We start from the raw sequence: 22059 nt of genomic DNA on the forward strand, positions 1-22059 counted from the left end.
CTTTATCGCCGCACGCTCGATGTGACAGGCAGATATTCGTGGTTGATATGACAAGCGCCATTTTGAATTTTACGACCAGATCTTGGCTTCGTTTTCTGTAACCCTCAATTGAATGGCTCAGAGCGATCGCCCCCAGGGTTTATAAGCCCTTACACATTGTCATTCTCCTACTTCATCGCCCTTTCTCTCTTGCACATCCTCCCTGCTGATTCTCTCCTTCCTCGTCATCGTCGACGACATTTCTCAGTAAGCTTTTTCTTTCTTTCTCTCCTCGAGTCCTTGATCTTCTTCCCTCTTTGTTTTCTATGGTCGCGTCTCCTCAGCCTCTGAGTCCATCCCCGAGCTGTGGTATACTTCTACTCGATTTGAGTTTAACGGCAACAAAATTGATCAGATGAGACTTACCTATCGTTTTCCCACTGATTATCAAATCACCATCACCTCTGCTTATGACCGACCCCATTTGCTTACCGATGATTTTTTGCCCTTTTTTAAGGGCCAGTTCTGTGCCGACCTTCGTTTTCCCATTCACCATTTCTTCTTAGTGTTGGTCTGGGTAGGCCAGCTGGAGAGGGTTGAATTGCCTGAAACACTAAAATAAAATACCTTTTTCGACTTTCAACTCAGATTAATAAAGTAATTAAAATAAAATTAATAACTTAAAAGAAATGAGTAAAAGGTCACCATTTACATGGTTATAACCTAGATAGTTGTTAATCCAAGGCGGATGAAAGCTCAATAAGAATCTCCTTCGCTGAAGGCGGAGAAGCCTTTTGCACACAGTGAAAGCTCAGAAATGACTAGAAAACTGAATACTGAAGTTATTACATCTTTCCTAGGTCCAGGGGTCTTTTTATAGATCCTGGAAAAACTTATCCGAAGGCTAAAGGCGCCTTCCATAGGGTTGGAAGGTGCCTCCAGTGAGGCCAAAGGATAAAACTTTATCCTTTCCGCAACGACCAAAATTGCCTGGTCGAAGACGCCTTCCATGGCTGGTTAAAAGCGCGTTCAACCATTGAAGGCGCCTTTAGCCATTGAAGGCGTCTTCTGCCTGAAAGTCACGGAGGCCCCTTCAACTCCTGTTGAAGATGCCTCTAGCAGCTCCATAGCTCCACTTTAGTGTTGGGGTTGCAAGGTTGCAAACATAGTCCCATATTGGAAACACATGAGAAAGATCATGTGCTTATAAGAGAAAAGATATCTCCATTGGAATGAGACCTTTTGGGTAGATCCCAAGAGCAAAACCATGAGGACTTAGTCCCAAAATGGACAATATCATGCCATTGTGGAGATATCTAAATTCTTTTCGATTCTACAATTGGTATCAGAGCCCGGACTGCCAGAAGGTTTAATCGCCGGCTGTGCACAAGAGTTATGGTCTGATTGAACCATGTGGGTACAATATTGACCTCAAACAAAGAAAGTGGGGGCTCCTATGTTTGGATCAAGAGGACCAGACACCAGGCAGGAAGTCCTAGTTGCGACTAGGCAAGGAAATCCTAGTAGGTCGGGTGGACCGAGGGGCAGGAAGACCTGGTGGGTCGAAGATCGGATGTGGGAAGCCTATGGTCCTTTGTTTGAGGGGGGATTATTGGGGTTGCAAGGTTGCAAACATAGTCCTATATTGGAAACACATGGAAAAGATCATGAGTTTATAAGAAAAAAGATATCTCCATTGGAATGAGGCCTTTTGGGGAGAGCCCAAGAGCAAAACCATAAGGGCTTAGGCCCAAAGTGGACAATATCATGCCATTGTGGAGATATCTAAATTCTTTTCAACCCTACAATTAGCTCTTCCGCTGCTCCAATCGCCTTAGTGATTTCGGTCAATCAGAATAGGGCTCATCCAAATTCAATTTTCGACCTTCTCCTCAAGTAGGCTTTCGCTCCGGCTTCTCGTCCATCGAATGTCACACACGTCCTTCTCGTCCATCGATGTACTCTTCCGCAGCATCTCGTCCCTTGAACGCACCGAGCCCGTCGGCTCTCTCCCGTGTCATCCTTCTCGCTAGCCGCGTCTTCCACTCGACTTCCTGTGCTCTTAAGCTCCTGCACACTTAGACACAGGGATCAAACATAACAGGACCTAACATAACTTGGTTGATCACACCAAAAATAACCTTGGAGTACCAACACTTAGAAGTGTGTAGATATTTCCACATTTCTCTGCACTAACTAGTGCCCCACTCCTTTAAGCTGCTGTGCGAAGTGGTCATGCTATTCCATCTATATGACATCCCTTTAGTACCTCGGGTGTTTCATTAATTTTATTATCCCAAATTGTCTGAGCCGAGAACCTTTCTATTCCAAGCCCAAGTAGGTGCTGTCTTTTTTGATAAAATGTCATCTTCTAATAAGCACTGGAAGGAGCATTATTTTTTTGTTCATTTTCCCATTCGGCCCAACTTTCTGATCGACTGGCAGATGGAAGTGATGAAGGCTCCATCGCTCAGAAGATATCGAAGTCGATCGAACTACCTCCAAGCAACCTCTAGTCTAGTCGGTCAGAAATATATCACATACACCAGCTGTTATTGGAGAGTGTCTTATATGTGTTTGGATTGAGCCCGATTCGAACGCGGTTGCCCGTTACCCTAGGTATGCCCTTTCTTCTCCCCATCTTTGAATCTTACTAATTTATTTTCCTTTCTTGCAGCTCAAATCATGTTGAGGGCACGACTGAGCGGCAAATACAAGCTCATTGACGTTGAAATTAACGCCAAGAGAGTTGCCGAGCTGGAAAGCCGTGGCCTACTACCGGCCAACTAATTTGACGATCCGACAAATGAAGCATGAGGAAGCCACATGGCAGCTAGCGAAGCAGGAGGAAGCTAGACGGTGATTAGCGATGTCGCGGCTACCATAGCAGAACTCCATCCCGAGCGACCATTAATGGCGCTAATCGCGGTGCCCTCGAAGTCAGCCACCTTAGGTGAGCTATTAATTTGATGCAAGAGACATCGAGGGGAAGCTTCGCCTCGCTCGGCTACCTCATATCCCGTCATTCCTCTACCCAAAATTTTTGCACCTACTGCCGAGTCCGCCATCCGAGCGAGGGAGACCTCATATCCCATCATTCCTGAGCGAGGGACAACTGCGGTTTCCACTCTTATGTCATATGACCAAATACCCTCACTGTCTACGCCACCTTAGGGGACCATATGCGCGCAGCCAATCATGTACATGCTACCCTAGTCATCCCTGCCAGCCACCCAAGTATCTACTATCCGCTCCTCCCCTACGACCAAATCCAAAGGACAGGCCACTTCCGAGCCATCAGGTCTGAGCGGTCGTAGGTACATAATGGCCATCATTCACCTACTAACGAATGAGTGGTGACATCCTAACGACGCCGAGTCACGCTCCCCCGAACACCAAATCAAGATTCAAGGACCATTGGCACAAGTCTGGGCTGATGCCCGAGCCCGGGCGGTGACCATTTCACGTGGAGAGCTCACGGGCGAACATACTTAGAAGTCCATCGGGGTATATATATATTATCCTTATTTACTTTTGTATTTCCGGACCGACACTCATTAACCTATTTTCACTACAGTTCTGGGTCAAAAGCCTAGCCATGTGCTAGACGTTGGCATTCTTGGAGCACGAATTGTAGTAGTCGCATGCTTCAAGCAGACAATCAAAAACCTCCCACGCGCACCTTGAGCAGCTGACCGCGGAGGTGACACAATTGAAGGTCGACCTGCAAACGAGCTCTGAGGAGCTAATAGACTCAAAGCGGGCGCTCAATGCCGAGAGGGGCAAGAATGATGAGCAGACCCTCCAACTCGACCGGCTCACCAAGCAGGCTCATACTTTGAGTCAGATTAACTCCGTCAACGCTAGAAAGCTCTGAGCCATCGAAGACTTAGACATAAAAAACAAAGAGGCTCGGATTTTGGCCCAAAACCTCAAGGAGGCAGAGGTTGCTTTAGCGTTCGAATGGGATTGCTGATCTGCAGAGCAAACAACTATGAAACTCCAACTCTACGCCAAAGACACCAAGCTGGCTTCACCGAAAGCTGCATTAGAGTCGCCTCGAGCAACCTTCAAGATGTACCAAGCGGAAGAGCCCAGATAGAAGTCTTCAAGCGTAACTATCTCTGTTCTAACCCCTTCAACGACAAGCTCACAGATTGAGCTCTTCACCTCTTTAACTACGACATTGATGGGACCATCCAATAGTTGAAGGATGACAGTTATCTCTCTTCAGTGTTGACCAACAAGATTATAAACAGGGAGAAGTTCACTAAGTCGCTACTAGATGATGTGCTCTACGACCTCAAGTAGTCTTCTCTTTAAATTTTTAGGTTGCCTCTTGTACTCCCCCCTGATATTTTATAAAAATTTCTAAGTATCAATGAAAGTGCGTCTGTTCGACGATTTCCAGCTTTTGTTGTAGGGTATTGTTAAATATTCCAAGTATCCTTCCATGCATCCCTGCTCGACTCCATAAGGTTGTTCGATTCCCCTCTTACAATCTTGTAATACTTATGAAAATCTTCCAATTGTGAATCATTGCGCTTCCGTTCTTCTAAGTAATTATTTGCTAAGACATCTGACTGATCATTTCAGCATAGCTCGACAGCCTGTTTGCCTTTTTAATTGAAAATCTCAATAACACCTTCTAAGTTTTATATCTATCATTCGACCGTTGAACTAGGATTTATAGTCGCCACTTAACTCGTGTAGTATCGAGGTTCGAGGTTTTATAGTCGCAGCTCGACTTTCTAATAACATTTTGCTTGTTTTATAGTCATCGCTTGGTTGTTGTTATCGTTGGCTCTTGGATTTATAGCCGCTGCTCGGCTTTAGTTAACTTAGACTCTCGAGTTTATAGCCACCGCTTGACATGGTTGTCGTCGACTCCGGAGTTTATAGTCACCGCTCGACTTTGTTATCATCAACTCTAGGATTTATAGTCGTTGCTCGACTTTAGTTAGTGTAGACACTCGGGTTTATAACCACCGCTCGGCTTTGTTGTCTTAGACTCCCAGATTTATAGTGGTTGCTCGACTTTGTTGTCGTCAACTTCCGGGTTTATAGTCACTGCTCGACCTTTTGATAATGACGTGCAAGCGTTTATAGTCGCCACTCGATTTTATTTGGCATACACTCTCGATTTTATAGCTGTTGCTCGGCTTTTTGTCGTCGACTCCCAAGTTTATAGTCGCTGCTCGACTGTTGTTTATTTACTAACATAGAATCTATAGCCACCGCTTGGCTGTTGTTTTCTATGATTCTTGGGTTTATAATCGCTGCTTGGCTTTAATTGGCGTAGATACTCTCGGGTTTGTTGTCGACTCCCGGGTTTATAGTCGCCACTCTACTTTTTGGTGATGGAGTACAAGAGTTTATAGTCGCCACTTGACATTTTAACAATAATGAATTGGGGTTTATAGTCGTCATTCGACTTTTTGACAATGATGCACCGAGGTTTATAGTCGCTGCTCGACTTTTATCTTGGCCAATCGGCACAAGAGACTAGGACACTTGAGTTTTTCATTCATTATTTCCTTGCACTTACAGAATATATGCCTTTACAAGTGTATCTGAATTTAATCACGCACCTCTCACCCGACATTATAGGGTTAAAGATGGCTTGCACTTCAGAGTCGCTCGAGCTTTCTCTCATCTTTATCTTGTAAATAGTAAACTTCCAAACAGAGCTACTGAATAACTTTATATGGTCCTCCCCATGGTGCTTCTAGATTAGTGATGTCACCAATCGACTTCACTCTTTTCCATATACGTCGCCAAATTGGAATGGCCTTGGGATCACCCTCCGATTATAACTTTGCTTCATGAACTATCGCTATGCCATAAGCCGAACGACAACCTTATCTCGCACTTCATCCACTAAGTCGAGCTCCATGAGCCTTCGATCGACGTTTCCTTCATCATAGAACTGTACCCGGTCAGATTCTACTCCTACTTCAACCGGCACTGCAACCTTACCCCCGTACACTAGATGGAACTGGATTATGTTGGTCGCCTCTCTAGGTGTGGTGCGATAAGCCCACAATATACTTGGAAGTTCATCGACCTAGCTGCCCCCGACATGGTCGAACTGAGCCCAAAGCCCTTTAAGGATTTCCCTATTAGTGACTTCCGCCTGGCCGTTGCTCTGCGGATAAGCCCTAAGCCCGGAGCCCTTCGATCCGATGCACATAAGCAGTGGCCTCGAGAAAGCTCTCTTATATAAATGATCTCCAATCAATGTGAATCGGGAGGTCCTCCTTTTTAGCAACCTGGCTTCCTCTGTGTCGGGCGGTGTGAAGTTCGATCAGAGGAACTCTATCAGTGGTGTCCTCTAGACACTCAGGAAGGCCATTCCAGCTGCCCTGTTAATGTGTGTCACCAATAAAACCTGTTCGATAAAGAGCTTTCTACCTTAGCCAGCTCGTCAGCATACTGGTTGTCCAACCAAAGGATCTTCTACATAATCACTTCTTGGAAACTTATCTTCAATTTCTTGAAAGCTTCGTCATACAGCTTAAGCCAGACGCTATTTATCTCGAACGTCCCGATAGCTGCTGATAGCTGCTAAGTGACCAGCTGAGAATCCGAATGAATGAGGACTCTTGTGGCTCCCACATGTAGAGCTGTCTGTAGGCCAGCTATTATGGCCTCATATTCTACCTCGTTATTCGTAGCTTGATAATCCAACCGTACAAACAACTGCATCCTATCCTCACGTGACAATATTAAGAGGATGCTGATTCCACTCCTTGCCGGGTGGATGAACCATCCATATATATCTTCCAGGTCGCATCCGGCTCAACGTTCTAGACCTCATTGATGAAATTAGCTAAGGCTTGGACCTTGATTGTCGTTCGAGGTTGACACTGTATATCAAAGTCACTTAACTCGGTGGTCCATTTGATCAGCCATTCAGATACTTTTGGGTTAAGGAGGACTCTTCTTAGCATGTTGTTAGTCATCACCATGATGGGATGTGAGAGAAAATATGGGTGAAGCCTTCGAGTAGCGAGTACTAGCACGTATGCAAACTTTTCGAGACTGGTGTAGCAGGATTATGCATCATTCAATATATGGCTTAGAAAATTCATCGGTTGTTGTTTAGAGTTGTTCTGCTGCACCAATGCTGAGCCAACCACATACTCTGTGAATGACCAATAAATCCAGAACAGCTCCCTGGCATTGGGCTTTGTCAATTCAGGTAGGGAGGTAAGGTATTTCTTAAGCTCCTCCAATGCCTTGTTACATTCCGCGTCCCACTTGATTTTTGTCCCGCGCCATAGGATCTTGAAAATTGGATGACTCCGGTCGGACGATTTGGAGATGAATCTTGATAACACAGTGATCCGTCCGATCAGCTGTCGGGTCTCCTTTAAGCTTTGGGGTGGGGGCATGTCCTGCAGCGCCATCGCCTTGCTCGGATTTGTCTCTATTCCTCGCTCGGTCATGATGTATCTGATGAAGCGACCACTCTTTATCCCGAACAGACACTTGCTTGGGTTCAACTTGATTCCGTATGCCCTTAGAGTTCGGTAGGTTTCTTAATATCTGCATAAAGGCCAACGACTCATAGTGATTTATTAATATGTCATTGACATATACCTCCATATTTTGGTTGATCTGCCGTTGGAACATCTTGTTTATCAGTCTTTGATAAGTGGCATCGACATTCTTCAGTCTGAACGACATAATGTTGTAACAGTAGGTCCCATCAGCCATAAGGAAGCTGACTTTCTCTTGATCTTCCTTGGCGAGCGGCATTTGATGGTAGTCTTGGTAAGCATCAAGCATGCATATCAGCTCGCAACCCACAGTGGAGTCCACCATTTGATCTATTCGAGGCAGAGGATAGAAGTCCTTCAGGCAAGCTTTGTTTAAATCACAAAAGTCGATACAGACTCGCCACTTGTTGCTCGACTTGGAGACCAGAACGACGTTGGCTAGCTAGCTGAGAAATTGAATCTCGTGGATGTGACCGACTTCCAACAATTTTCCTATCTCCTCTCGGATGATCTGATTATGCTTCGAGCTAAAATCCCTCTTCCTTTATTTCACCGGCCCAACATCCGGTCGAATGTGAAGCTCATGCTGAGTCACACTCGGTGAGATGTCCGGGAGCTCGTGAGTTGACCAGGTGAACACATCGTGGTTTCACCTAAGGCAGCCGACCAGCTCTGTCTTCCTATCATCTGTCAGATCAGCGACAACAAAGGTGATGGCTTTCGATCGGCTGTGATGGATCTGAACCTCCTCTTTTTCATCATAGACCAACGCAGGAGGTTCCTTTATGATTGCATTTACCTCCAAACACTGAGTCTTTTGAGCAGCCTTCACTTCGGATTTAACCATCTCGACATAGCATCACCGAGTGGCTAATTGGTCACCTTTGACCTCGCCCACCAAGTTGTCCACCGAAAACTTGATCTTCTGGCAGAAAGTGGACACTACAGCTCGGAACTTGTTTAGGGTCGGTTGGCCCAATATTACATTGTAGGCGGACAACACATCCACCACGATGAAGTTTGTAGTCATTGTCCTCCTGAGAGGCTCCTCTCTAAGCGATATGGTCAGCCGAGCCTGGTCGATCAACAATACTTTATTGTCTGTGAATTCGTACAACGGGTGTTGGAGTGTATACTGAAAGCCTAAGCTTTTGTAAACATTTATGTTAAATAAAGAATCACATTTGGTCAATTTATCTACATTTGTTTGTAGTTGTTCAATTAATTTATATTGTAGATAACATAGTATGTGGTGTCACATATAGAAGATGATGTTATCAGTACCTTATAAATTATAAACAGTAGCTCACGACCAAAATGGAAAGGAACAAACCATTGGAAGGTCGTAGTGTAATTAGGAATTAGTTTATCTTAACTATATAATTACACTAGTACACTTAGAGTGTATTGAGTAGGACCATTTGAGGTCGTTTCTTTTATACTGGCTTTATAAAGAAACAAAGACCTCGGTTATTATGGAAGTGTGTGCTCTTAATCCTAATATAATAACAAGCATATATATTTGATATTTATTTCTTTAATTTATCAATGGGTGAGATTTAGTTCGATAAATCAATAAGCCCGATAAGTTGGGAAATGGTATCACTTATAGTGTGTGTTGTTGATTATAGAAGGAAACTGTGTCCTAGAGATACTATGTTGATAATGTCCTCAAGAGGAGCTCATAAAGATTATCATGTTAAACCCTGCAGGTGGACTTAGTCCAACATGATGATAAGGTTGAGTGGTACTACTCTTGGACTAAGATATTAATTAAATGAGTTGTCAGTAACTCACTTGATTAGTGGACATTCGATATCTTAAACACAGGGAGAATAACACACTCATAATAAGAAGGAGCCCAAAAATATAATTTGGGATTGCTGCGGTAGTTCAATAATAGTTCTCTAGTAGAATGAATTATTATTGATAAAATTAAGTCATGTGTTCAGGGCGAACGCGGGATGCTTAATTTTATCGGGAGACCAAAACTAATTCCTCCTCTCGGTCCCTATCGTAGCCTCTTATTTATAGAGTACTATACCCACCTTCTATACCCACCTAAAGGGGGTCGGCCAAGCTAGCTTGGGAACCAAGCTAGGGCCGGCCTAGGTATAAATTGGGGTGGCCGGCCCTAGCTAGAACGGCGGCCCAAATTAAATTAAAAAGAATTTTAATTTTAATTTTTATTATGTGGAAGATATAATTTATTAAAGAGAATTAAAATTAAATTATCTCTCTTGTAAAAGATCTACAAAAGATTAAAGAAAGAGATTAGAACTCTTTCCTTATTTGTAGATTGGTGAGATATTTTATTTTCTCTTTAAAAATTATTCACATGTTGTAAAATTAAAATTATGGAAATTTCTTTTTATCAACCATGAAGAGATTTTGAAGAGAAATTTTAATTTTAAAATTTCCGGAAACAAATTAGGAAGTTTTAATTGTTGATTGAAACTTGTCTAATTTGATTTCATGATGTGGCCGGCCATTAGAATTTAATTGGGAAAATTTTATTTTATTTTTCTTAATTAAATCATGTCAAGGAAATTAAGGAAATTTTATTGTAATTAAATTTCCTAATTTGCTTAGGCCAAGGAATATAAAAGAAGGGGTGAGGGTGCCTTCATGAGATACAACCTCTATTATTTCTCTCCCTCTTTTGTTCCTTGGTGTGGCCGGCCATCATCCTCTCCCTCTCTTCCTCTTGTGGTGGCCGAACCTCTCTCTCCCCTTGGAGCTCTTGTGGTGGCCGGATACTACTTGGAGAAGAAGAAGAAGAAGGAGAGAAAGCTAGCATCTCTTGGAGCTTGGTTGATGTTTTGATCTTCTTCCTTGGTGAAGCTTCCTTATTGTTGGCCGAACCTAGCTAGGAGGAGAAGAAGGTGGTTGGTGGTTTCTCATCTCGGAAGATCGTTGCCCACACAACGTCCGATGTTAGAAGAGGAATACGGTAGAAGATCAAGAGGTCTTTCTAGAATGTATAACTAGTAATTTTCCCTTTCCGCATCATGCTAGTTATTTATGGAAATAATACCAAATACAAGAGGCTTACGTTCTAGTATTTCGAATATGTTTTTCGAAGTTGTGTTCTTTTGTTTGTTTTTTTTTTCTTGTGATTTGATTGTTCTTTTCGGTTAACCTAAAGTTATTTTAGGAAATTAAATATTAGCTTTCTATAAAAGGTTTTGTCTAGTCGGTGGTGGTTGCTCCCATATCCAAGAAGGTCATGTGCCTCGACACGTCAGTACTGGGAACCAATTATGGAAATTAAAATTTAATGGAATTAATAACTTAAGGTGATTTGGGTTTAACGTGTTAAGTTCCGCAGGAGACCCGAGTTAAAACCTAAAAGAACGAATAGATTAAATTTTGGATCAAACGTGTTAAGTTCCGCAGGCGATCCAAAAAATAATTTAAAAGAACACATGGTAGCTAGGAAAAGGTTCAGACCTTTTGTACAAAATTTTTGTACAGTGAAACCTCTAGGTTTTCCGAGTAGCAACCAACAACGGGGTCGTCATAGGCTGTAAGTCGCTTCGGTCGATTTGTAGCTAGTCGAACTCCTTTTTGAAAATGATATTCACTGAACTATATGTATCCACGAAAGTTCAGTGAATAGTATAATTAGCCATTATCGCTCGGATGATTAAGGTGTCGTCGTGAGGGATCTCTACTCCCTCTAGGTCCCGAGGATTAAAATTGATCTCTAGTGTTGGTGCAGCGAAGACCGGCAAGAGGGGGGTGAATTGCTGAAAACAAAAACAAACTATACCCACCTCGGATTTCAACTCAGAATTTAAATCAGCAATAAAATAACAACTAAATTAAGGAGACAGAAAAAGAAACAGAAACAGAATTTAACCTGGTTACAACCAAGGAGGTTGTTAATCCAGGACGATGAAAAGCTCTACTATCATAATCTCCTTTACTGTAGGCAGAGAAGCCTTTTTACACTTAGAACGCTCACTTAGTTGCTAGGAATTGAGTACAGATTGATTGCTTGAGTTGTTGTTGAATTCCTAGCTCCAGGGGCCTTTTTATAGCTCCTGGAAAGTCTATCCCGAGGGTCCAAGGCGCCTCCAACAAGGTTCAAGGCGCCTCCGCACGCAAATGGTCAAAACTGACCAGTTGAAGGTGCCTTCAACAGGCTTGAAGGCGCCTTCAAGCTTGTTTAAGGCGCCTTCAAGCTACAGTAACTTCTGCTATAGTAACTTCCTGCTACAGTAATTTCCAGCCTCTTTTGACTCCTTTTCTTCTTCGCTTTAGCTTCCGAAGCTCCATTCTTTTGGGTGATTGCGGCCAACCGGAATAGGGCTCACCCGAACCCAATTCCCGGCCTTCTCCTCGAGCAGCCTTCCGTCCCGGCTTCACGTCCCTCGAACGCCGCGCACGCTCTTCATGCCCACCGGAGTACTCTTCCACAGCTCTCTCGTCCTTCGGACGCACCGAGCCCGTCGGCTCCCTTCCCGTGCCGTCCTTCTCGCTAGCTGCGTCTTCCGCTCGACTTCCTGTACTCCTAAGCTCCTGCACACTCAGACACAGGGATCAAACACAGCAGGACCTAACCAACTTGGTTGATCACATCAAAACTACCACGAGGTCCAACAATCTCCCCCTTTTTGATGTGCATCAACCCAAGTTCAAGTTAGGGTTAAAAATAGACATAAACAGTAATTTTAAAGAAAAAATTACTAAACTAACAAGTTAAGTATAATTTTTGCAATTAGTAAAATTGCAACACTTTTTTTTTTAATTAAGTTTTCTCTAACTCCCCCTAAACTTGTACTTCTTTCTCCCCCTTTGATCACAGCAAAAATGGGGTCTTAAGAATTTTCAAGTAAGATTGAAGTTTTTGAAAATTTTCTAAGTTTAAAAATAAATTTTTGAAAAAATTGCTAAGTTAAAAATGAATTTTTTTAAAAAAAATTCTAAGTAAAAAAATCCTAAGTCAATGTTCAAATGTTCCCAAAACAAATTTCTAAGTCAAGTGAATGAATTTTTAGAATTTTCCAGAAGAAAATTTCTAACCAAAAAAAATTTAGAATTTTTTTAAAAAAATTCTAAGGAATTTTTGTTTATTTTAACAAATATTTGATAAACTTTCAAAACATTATTTAATTCTTGTTTAATGCTTTTTCAAAAAGTTAATTAAACATTTTCTTTCAATATTTTAGCTTCCAGGTCGTGGCGAGGCACTAGGCCTTCTTGGTTATTGGAGCAACAACCACTTCCTTAGACAAAGCTTCCATAAAGAATTTCAATGTTTAATTTTCTCACTGTAAGCTTTTAATTTTTGAAAAATTAATTAAGCACAGATTTAGGAACCCAATAGAGGTTCCTACCTACAGGGTTATTCAGATACTTAGGGGGTACATAATTTTTGGGTATTTTTCTAAGTTGACCATGATGGTTTCTAATGTACCAGTTCAATTTTCCATAAACTTTAATTTTTGAATTTGGAAATCTATTTAAACATGTATTATTTCTTAACTTCTCAATTTCTAATTTTAGATTTTTATTTTCAGATTTTAAATTTTCATTTTCTTTTTCTAATTGATCTAATTCTTTAGACAAAGCTTTTGATCCTGTCCGAAAGCTGAATCAACGGACGCTGGGCACGTGGCGCTCTCCGAGTCGCTGACGTAGATCTCCGACGGGTCGCACGAACTTCCGGCGAACCTGCACAGAAGTCGGGTCGGGAAGGGGTTCCCGGCGGCGACCCTCCGACGCTCAAGTCAGGCAAGCAAGTAATGAAAAAAGTGGCTCCAAAGGTATCCCACGCGTACCTCCGGCGAAGTATAAGGCTCTTTATATAGAGCGGTGAAAGAGCTCCTACACGTCCACCGAGGCGCATACGTGTCCGTAGCCCATACCTCGGTATGTGTCTGTCAGAAAGCTTACCTGACGTCATACTGCTACAGTCCAAGCACGTCTTCGATGAGACAACAGAACACCTCGTTGTCAGACTTGGAGTATGACCTAGCCATAGGACTTGACAGCTGTCATAAGATGTTCTTGTCCTTCTTTACCGACCACAGGCCGGGGCGTCCGTCTGGCCGGCGGGACGAGGCGTCCATCCGGTCAGCATTCCTCTTCATCGGCCTGCTGGAGAGATCTTCGGTAAGATGTTATATAGGGACTACTAGCAGTATGTTACATTGCCTTCGGACGATCATGACGTCCGCTCGGCCCTTCGTTATTGTTCAATCGAGCGCAGGAACCCCGATCCCTGTCAGGGCGCCTTTTTATTATCGGATGTTCATCGGTCGGCCGGTCGGGAGGCCGACTCATCCTTCTCCGGTCGGCCACCTGGCCTTTTGACTCCCGCGTGGCATTGACCCCTCAGAATGGGGGTCCCCTGTTCTAACCGCCGGATCACTTGCCTCCCCCCTCAAGTCTAGTCGAAGGAGGCGAAGTCCGACTGACTGGACTGCCGATCTGACCGAGTAACAACTGATACACTAGTCTGCTCGGCCAGGATCAGGGATGCTCATCCGTTCGGCGGTATCTTGCTCGTGCCTTGTATTGCCTTTGAATTCATGCCGAATCCTCTTCTCTACTGCCAACCACGTGCGTTGCGTACGATACAGGGCGCTCATTAAATGTAACCTGTATCTTGCTGACACGTGGCAATCTTACTTTTGTCAGGGTATGGCGGTGGCGTCACCTCCGATGGGACAGCCGCCGTTTGAAATGAACGGCTGGATGATGACCTCGTTCTTCACGACCTGAATCAGACGGCTAAGGCCGTACGGGGCAAACGTTATAAATCTCGCGGCCCCCTCTCTCCGCCGCCTTCTTCTTGTTAATCGCCTCTCATCCCACCTCTCTTGCGTTTTGCAAGGGATTTTTTACGAAGTATTTTTGCGTGACTTTTCCGCTTGGCCGAATATGTCCTACTTTGACAAAAGAAGTTGTTTGCTTGATGTTGATGTACCTTTGGGTACTAAGCCGAGCGGAACGTCTCTCGATATTTAACGTCGGAGCTCGACGGTCTTCCGCTCGGATGATTTATAGACGCTGGCTCGTCTCTCGATATTTAACGTCGGAGCTCGACGATCTTCCGCTCGGACGTTTATAGACGCCGACTCGTCTCTCAATATTTAACGTCGGAGCTCGACGGTCTTCCGCTTGGACGTTTATAGACGCCGGCTCGTCTCTCGATATTTAACGTCGGAGCTCGACGGCCTTTAAGGCTACTTTTAACACAGCCGGTCGGCGAAGATATTTGCCATCTTTATAAATTTGCTTCCTGCATTACAAGGACATAGGCGACTGAAATGTATATAAATTTACATTTAGCGCACCTTTCACCCAGCTCGGATAACGCACTCCAGGCCGAACGGCTCGGGGTCTTCTTCGTCGAGCGCTTGGCTCGGATAACATACTCTCGGCCGAACGGCTCGGGGTCTTCTTTGTCGAGCGCTGGGCTCAGATACTGTACTCCTGGCCTTCGGCATCGAGCGCTTGGCTCGAATACTATACATCCGGCCGAACGGCTCGGGGCCTTCATTGTCGAGCCTTTGGCTCGGATACTATACCTCCGGCCGAACGGCTCGGGGCCTTCATAGTCGAGAGCTTGGCTCAGTTATTATACCTCCGGCCGAACGGCTCGGGGCCTTCTTTGTCGAGAGCTTGGCTCAGTTATTATACCTCCGGCCGGAACGGCTCGGGGCCTTCGTCATCGAGCGCTTGGCTCGGTTATTATACCTCCGGCCGAACGGCTCGGGGTCTTCTTTGTCGAGCGCTTGGATCGAATATTATACCTCCGGCCGAACGGCTCGGGGCCTTCGGCATCGAGCGCTTGGCTCGGATATTATACCTCCGGCCGAACGGCTCGGGGCCTTCATTCGTCGAGCGCTTGGCTCGGATATTATACCTCCGGCCGAACGGCTCGGACCCTTCTTCGTCGAGAGCTTTTGCTCGGATACTATACCTCCGGCCGAACGGCTCGGGGCCTTCATTGTAGAGCCTTTGGCTCCGATGATATACGCCCGGCCTAACGGCACGGGCCTTCTTTCGGAAAATTACGATGAATTCTATGCCCGAAAGAAACTATATCTGAAAGACTAACCTGCCGATCAGCATAAGATCTGACTCAATTTCTCAACTCCCGAATACCCGTGGGGTGAGGTGGATACAATGTACTCGTCGAATTTTATCAAGGCCAGGAGGATGGCAAAACTTCCCGGTCGGTCCTCCATGGCCGCTCGGCCCCCCCAGAGGTGGAGGCGGCCTGCTGCATTATCCTTTTACTTGAGCCTTTTGCTCCTGTTGCTCCACGAGCCTAGCTACTCTTGCCTCTATCAGAGCGTCGAGTTTCTCCATGGAGAGCATCACCATGTGTGGTCGTCCAGCTTCATCCGTCTCTTCCGATCGGATGCAGGAGCGTTCCCACAGACAGCGCCAATTTGATCCTGTCCGAAAGCTGAATCAACGGACGCTGGGCACGTGGCACTCTCCGAGTCGCTGACGTAGATCTCCGACGGGTCGCACGAACTTCCGGCGAACCTGCACAGAAGTCGGGCCGGGAAGGGGTTCCCGGCGGCGACCCTCCGACGCTCAAGTCAGGCAAGCAAGTAATGAAAAAAGTGGCTCCAAAGGTATCCCACGCGTACCTCCGGCGAAGTATAAGGCTCTTTATATAGAGCGGTGAAAGAGCTCCTACACGTCCACCGAGGCGCATACGTGTCCGTAGCCCATACCTCGGTATGTGTCTGTCAGAATGCTACAGTCCAAGCACGTCTTCGATGGGACAACAGAACACCTCGTTGTCAGACTTGGAGTATGACCTAGCCATAGGACTTGACAGCTGTCATAAGATGTTCTTGTCCTTCTTTACCGACCACAGGCCGGGGCGTCCGTCTGGCCGACGGGACGAGGCGTCCATCCGGTCAGCATTCCTCTTCATCGGCCTGCTGGGGAGATCTTCGGTAAGATGTTATATAGGGACTACTAGCAGTATGTTACATTGCCTTCGAACGATCATGACGTCCGCTCGGCCCTTCGTTACTGTTCAATCGAGCGTCGGAACCCCGATCCTTGTCAGGGCGCCTTTTTATTATCGGATGTTCATCGGTCGGCCGGTCGGGAGGTCGACTCATCCTTCTCCGGTCGGCCACCTGGCCTTTTGACTCCTGCGTGACATTGACCCCTCAGAATGGGGGTCCCCTATTCTAACCGCCGGATCAGCTTTAATAAACTCAAAAGACTGTTTAGAGTTTAGGGAACGTACCTTACCTCATCTTGCGATGCTCCCCCTTCATCATTGCTTTCTCCTTCTGATGTTCCTCCCCCTTCATCTATGCTCATTTCTGAGCTGGACATTTCTTCTAGCTGATGGTTGGCCATCAGTGCTAGTCCCGAGAATTCTTCGACTTCGGAGTCGGAGGACGACGAATCATCCCACGTGGCCTTTAGATTGTGTTTGGGTCGAGTGGGCTTCTTGCTCCTTTCCTTACTTTTGCTCTTCAATTTTGGATAGTCATCTTTGATATGTCCTTCTTCGTTACAATTGTAGCAACGAACCACCCTTTTCTTTCGCTGGAGCTTTTTCGACTGCAATCTAAATTTGTTAGAATTTACAAATCTATTAAACCGTCTTACCAGTAATGTCGCTTCGGATTCGTCGATCGAAGCTTCGGAATCGGGATCGTCCCTCCTTGCTTGTAGGGCGACATCGAGGTTTGACTTCACTACTTCTTTAGGCTCTGCAATCTGAGACTCGTGAAGTTCAAAGGTAGAAAACAAACTTTCTAAGGTACTTACCTCAAGGTCCTTAGATATGTAGTAAGCATCTACTAAGGACGCCCATTCCGGAGTCCTCGGGAAGGCGTTGAGCGCGTATCGGATGGAGTCTCGGTTCGCTACCGTTTCACCGAGATTCGTCAGTTGCGTTATCAGCTCCTTGATCCGTGCTTGGAGTTGCGCTACCTTCTCGCCGGTGTTCATTCGGAGGTTCGTTAACTGGTTCCGGAGGATGTCGCGCTTCGCTAGCTTCGCTTCGGAAGTACCTTCGTGAAGCTCCAGGAATTTCTCCCAGAGATCTTTCGCTGAGTCGTAGCTTTCGATCCGATTTACCTCCTGCGGCAGCAGCACACTGAGCAGGTGGAACTCTGCCTTTCCGTTGGCGACGAAATCGGCTTGCTCCTTCTTGCTCAATGTATTTTCTTCTTTGTCTTTCGGCGCTGCAAAACCATATTTCATTGTAATAAGAATATCAAAATCCGTTTTAAAAAATACCTCCATTTTGTGCTTCCAAGTGGCGAAGTCTCCGTCAAACTTCGGGGGATGGATGTTCGCTCCGGCCATCGTCTTGATCGTAGTGCTTCAGTTGGCGGTTAGTCCTTCTGAGGCGATCAGGCTCTGATACCACTTGTTGGTGCAGCGGAGACCGGCAAGAGGGGGGTGAATTACTGAAAATAAAAACAAACTATACCCTTCTCGGATTTCAACTCAGAATTTAAATCAGCAATAAAATAACAACTAAATTAAGGAGACAGAAAAAGAAACAGAAACAGAATTTTACCTGGTTACAACCAAGGAGTTTGTTAATCCAGGGCGATGAAAAGCTCTACTATCAGAATCTCCTTTACTGTAGGCAGAGAAGCCTTTTTACACTTAGAACGCTCACTTAGTTGCTAGGAATTGAGTACAGATTGATTGCTTGAGTTGTTGTTGAATTCCTAGCTCCAGGGGCCTTTTTATAGCTCCTGGAAAGTTTATCCCGAGGGTCCAAGGCGCCTCCAACAAGGTTCAAGGCGCCTCCAGCTCGGTCAGCGGATAAAACTTTATCCGCACGCAAACGGTCAAAACTGACCTGTTGAAGGCGCCTTCAATAGGCTTGAAGGTGCCTTCAAGGGCGCCTTCAAGCTTGTTTAAGGCGCCTTCAAGCTACAGTAACTTCCTGCTACAGTAATTTCCAGCCTCTTTTGACTCCTTTTCTTCTTCGCTTTGGCTTCCGAAGCTCCGTTCTTTTGGGTGATTGCGGCCAACCGGAATAGGGCTCACCCGAACCCAATTCCCGGCCTTCTCCTCGAGCAGCCTTCCGTCCCGGCTTCACGTCCCTCGAACGCCGCGCACGCTCTTCACGCCCACCGGAGTACTCTTCCGCCGCTCTCTCGTCCTTCGGACGCACCGAGCCCGTCGGCTCCCTTCCCGTGCCGTCCTTCTCGCTAGCTGCGTCTTCCGCTCGACTTCCTGTGCTCCTAAGCTCCTGCATACTCAGACATAGGGATCAAACACAGCAGGACCTAACCAACTTAGTTGATCACATCAAAACTACCACGGGGTCCAACATCTAGTTCACCGGCCTTCTCCTTGTTGCATCCCACAGCATGTATCTCCAATCGTTGGGCGTGCGACTTTCTTGCTCAGTTGGAATCATCGTCGGTTGGTCTTTCGATGATCATTATGATCTTGCCCCGAACTGCATTGCTTCAGTTTTCCTCCTCCCGGGTCGAAGGTCAAGCCCGCTAAGCAAGAGCACGAGCAGGACTTGTATTTCCTTTTCGTTGAGGTTGACGTTGACACTGCTCAGTTGTCGGCCTCTCTTCTCCCCTTTACCCATCTAATCGACATCGATGATGCCGATCGGGAGAAGGTGAATAACGATAATATCCCAGAGGAATCGGTCGGCTTAAAACTGGCCTCAGGTCATAGCAGTCCCATGTGTTGTGTGTCGCCGAGCGATGGTATGAGCAAAACAATGGTGCCCACGACCTGCTTTTGTAGCCTTCGGCCGCTCTGCTCCCACATGTTGCACTGCATGGGCTTAGGGCTCCTGGTGCGACTGTGTTGCTCTTGATCGGGGACCCTTTGGTTGCTAATGGTTATTGGTCGGCCGTCGTTCATGGGGAGCAGTCTAATCGGCGGGCACTTTCTTCCTTCATGCCGCTTGGGTCTCCTCCACATTGATATATTCGGTGGCGCGCCTGAGCAGGTGATCGAAATCTTTTGGCAGCCTCCATATGAGTGAACTAAATAATTCCCCTTCATTAAGCCCCTGCGAGAAGACATTTACCAATACCTCTGGGGGTGACCGATGGGATATCCATGACCACTTGGTTGAACCGCTTTGGGCCCTTGCTTCACAGTAAACAAATTAATGCTCGTCTTCTGGTGGTGGCGACTGCTGACAAAATGATGCAGGAACACTGTTCCAAAATCCTTGAAGTTGTGAATTGATCCGATCGGTAGTTGTCTAAACCATCGTTATGCTGATCCCAAGAGGATGGTGAGGAAGACTTGATACTTCACTCCATCAGTGTACTGATGGAGTGCGTTCGTGTTGTCAAACCTGATCAGATGGTCCTCTGGATCGGTTGTCCCATTGTATTCCTCGATCGTCAATGGAGTATAACGTTGGGGTAGTGGGTCATCTAGGATCCCCTGAGAAAACTGTCGGTTGATCCATTCGGGAAAGTTATCGATCCTTGGTGCCTTTCCCTTCTGTCTGTCCCAGATGAGCACGTCGTCCGAGGAGAATCTTTGCTCCCTATCCGTTCGGCCTTGTTCCTTTGAAGAAGTGTGGAACAACGCTCGATGAAAGGGAATCGACGCATTTGGCGTATCCCCGTATGTGTCGGTCGGCTTCTTGTTTTGTCCCCGAATGGATATATTCTTCGTCGATCTCTATATCTGGCCTACTATCTCGCTATTGACATCGCGGGTTCATTTAATTGGCCCTTGGCCATCGCCTACTGTTGTTACTCCACCATCTTGCCAGTTCGGGCTTGTATCAGCATGTCCAACTCCTCTTTTGTCAGGTCACAATCGTCAGTCCTCCAACATCCTCCATCTCCACATCTCGGATACAGGTTACTTTCCCATAGATGATGCCAATATGATCCTATCCGAAAATGGTAAGGATGGTTGGCTGGGGATGTGGCTCCTTGGTTAACCGCGTGAAGACTCTCTCCACTCTGCAACACAATGAACGTCAGTGTCAGGTTAGGGAAGGGGTCCCCGGCGTTGGCCCTTCGACACTTAAGTCAGCCACTAGAATAGTAGAAAAATGGTGGAGCAATGTAGCAGCAATGAGAGCACAAGCACAAATAACATATATCATATACCTTCACCGGTGCATAGACACCCCCCCCCCCCCCTCCTCTTTATATAGTGCTCCAGTAAGTGATGTGCATCTTCTCAAGGCACAAACATATTTTCCAACTATCCTACGAAAATACATATAAGGAAAGTGTCTCCGACATCATATCTTAACAGGGTGTGCAAATCTCTGACATGACAGTAGAAGCCTCTGTCGTATGATTTGCCTATTGACCATGCCCTGTTGTCAGCGGCACTACCTCCCAAAAGGATATTACTAGATATGTGAGGATCCCGCTGCTTTGGTCGAGTGGGTGAGCCTCTCAGCTAGGATTCCTCGTCCGGTCGCTCAAGGCTCTTCTCCATAATCACTCGGTGCAGTAGGTTGTTTCTTGTCCGACCGGACAAGCGCTCTGGTCGGCCTAGCATTCACCTCGTCAGTTGTGAGCATCTGATGTTATTTCTATAATGATCCTGGCCAGAAAAGTGATCTACTCAGATGAGCCCCTTGACTGGCAGTTGACGTCGACTTTCACTCAGCTAAATTTGATGAGCCCGTTGATTCCCTGACATTGATCATCTTAACTTTAATCGCCATAACTTTGACTTCCATATCGACCACCTTTTCTACCTCTGACTTAACCTTGGTATGCCCCTTTTACCACTGCTTCAACTCCCATGGTCAAAACTAAATCGATTGATGTTCTTTTCTATAAGAAAATAAAATTTATATATTTTACATATTAAAAAAAATAAAAATAAGTTTTCAAACGATTGGTTGACGTCGACCGATTTCTTTGTCGAGTCGGTTCACGGTTGGCCCACCTTGAACTACCTCTTAATAAAGACCCTAGCTAATTAACTATATTAGTTTACCAACACGTCCATCCGCCCAGGTGATCTGCTTGTCCTAGTCCGTCCTTGGACCAGGAGTAGTTATTAGAAGGATTTAATTATTTCTATCTATTTAGCCGATAAGGACCATTGAATCCCTTCAATCAGTATAGTGGACTAGAACCTGATCCGCTTTTAGCGGACAAGAGGATTTGGGTAGATATTTCGTCTCGGAACATTGAGTGGCGATGACAACGTCTAAGTTTTAAAATATTTATTAAAACTTAAATTTATTTGATCAATTTAAAATTTTATTTATAAATATTGATAAATATGTGTTTCAAATTTAAGCTTATTTATTTGATGTTATATATATTGAATAAATAAATAAATTTTTATCAAGTTGTTGTAGGGGTAGTTATTACTTATTAGCTTATTATGTCAGTCCAATAACTCAATTTTTTTTCCAATGATAATTATCTCATATCCCTTTTTTTTTTTTGTCTTTCAATTTTTCAAATATAAAGAATTTTGATTTAATTTGAAATGCCGCGGAGTATTGCGAGAAAAGTTACAAATGGAGGGTTGAAATGAAATGTTTCCTCCTCCGCAACCGCAAGATTCGTCTGAAATCTCGCAAGCGCGTCCGCCGCCTTCCACACGAGGAGAAAGCTCCCGGAAATGGACATGG

The sequence above is a fragment of the Zingiber officinale genome, chromosome 8A, assembly GCF_018446385.1.
Source record: "Zingiber officinale cultivar Zhangliang chromosome 8A, Zo_v1.1, whole genome shotgun sequence".
Taxonomy (NCBI): domain Eukaryota; kingdom Viridiplantae; phylum Streptophyta; class Magnoliopsida; order Zingiberales; family Zingiberaceae; genus Zingiber; species Zingiber officinale.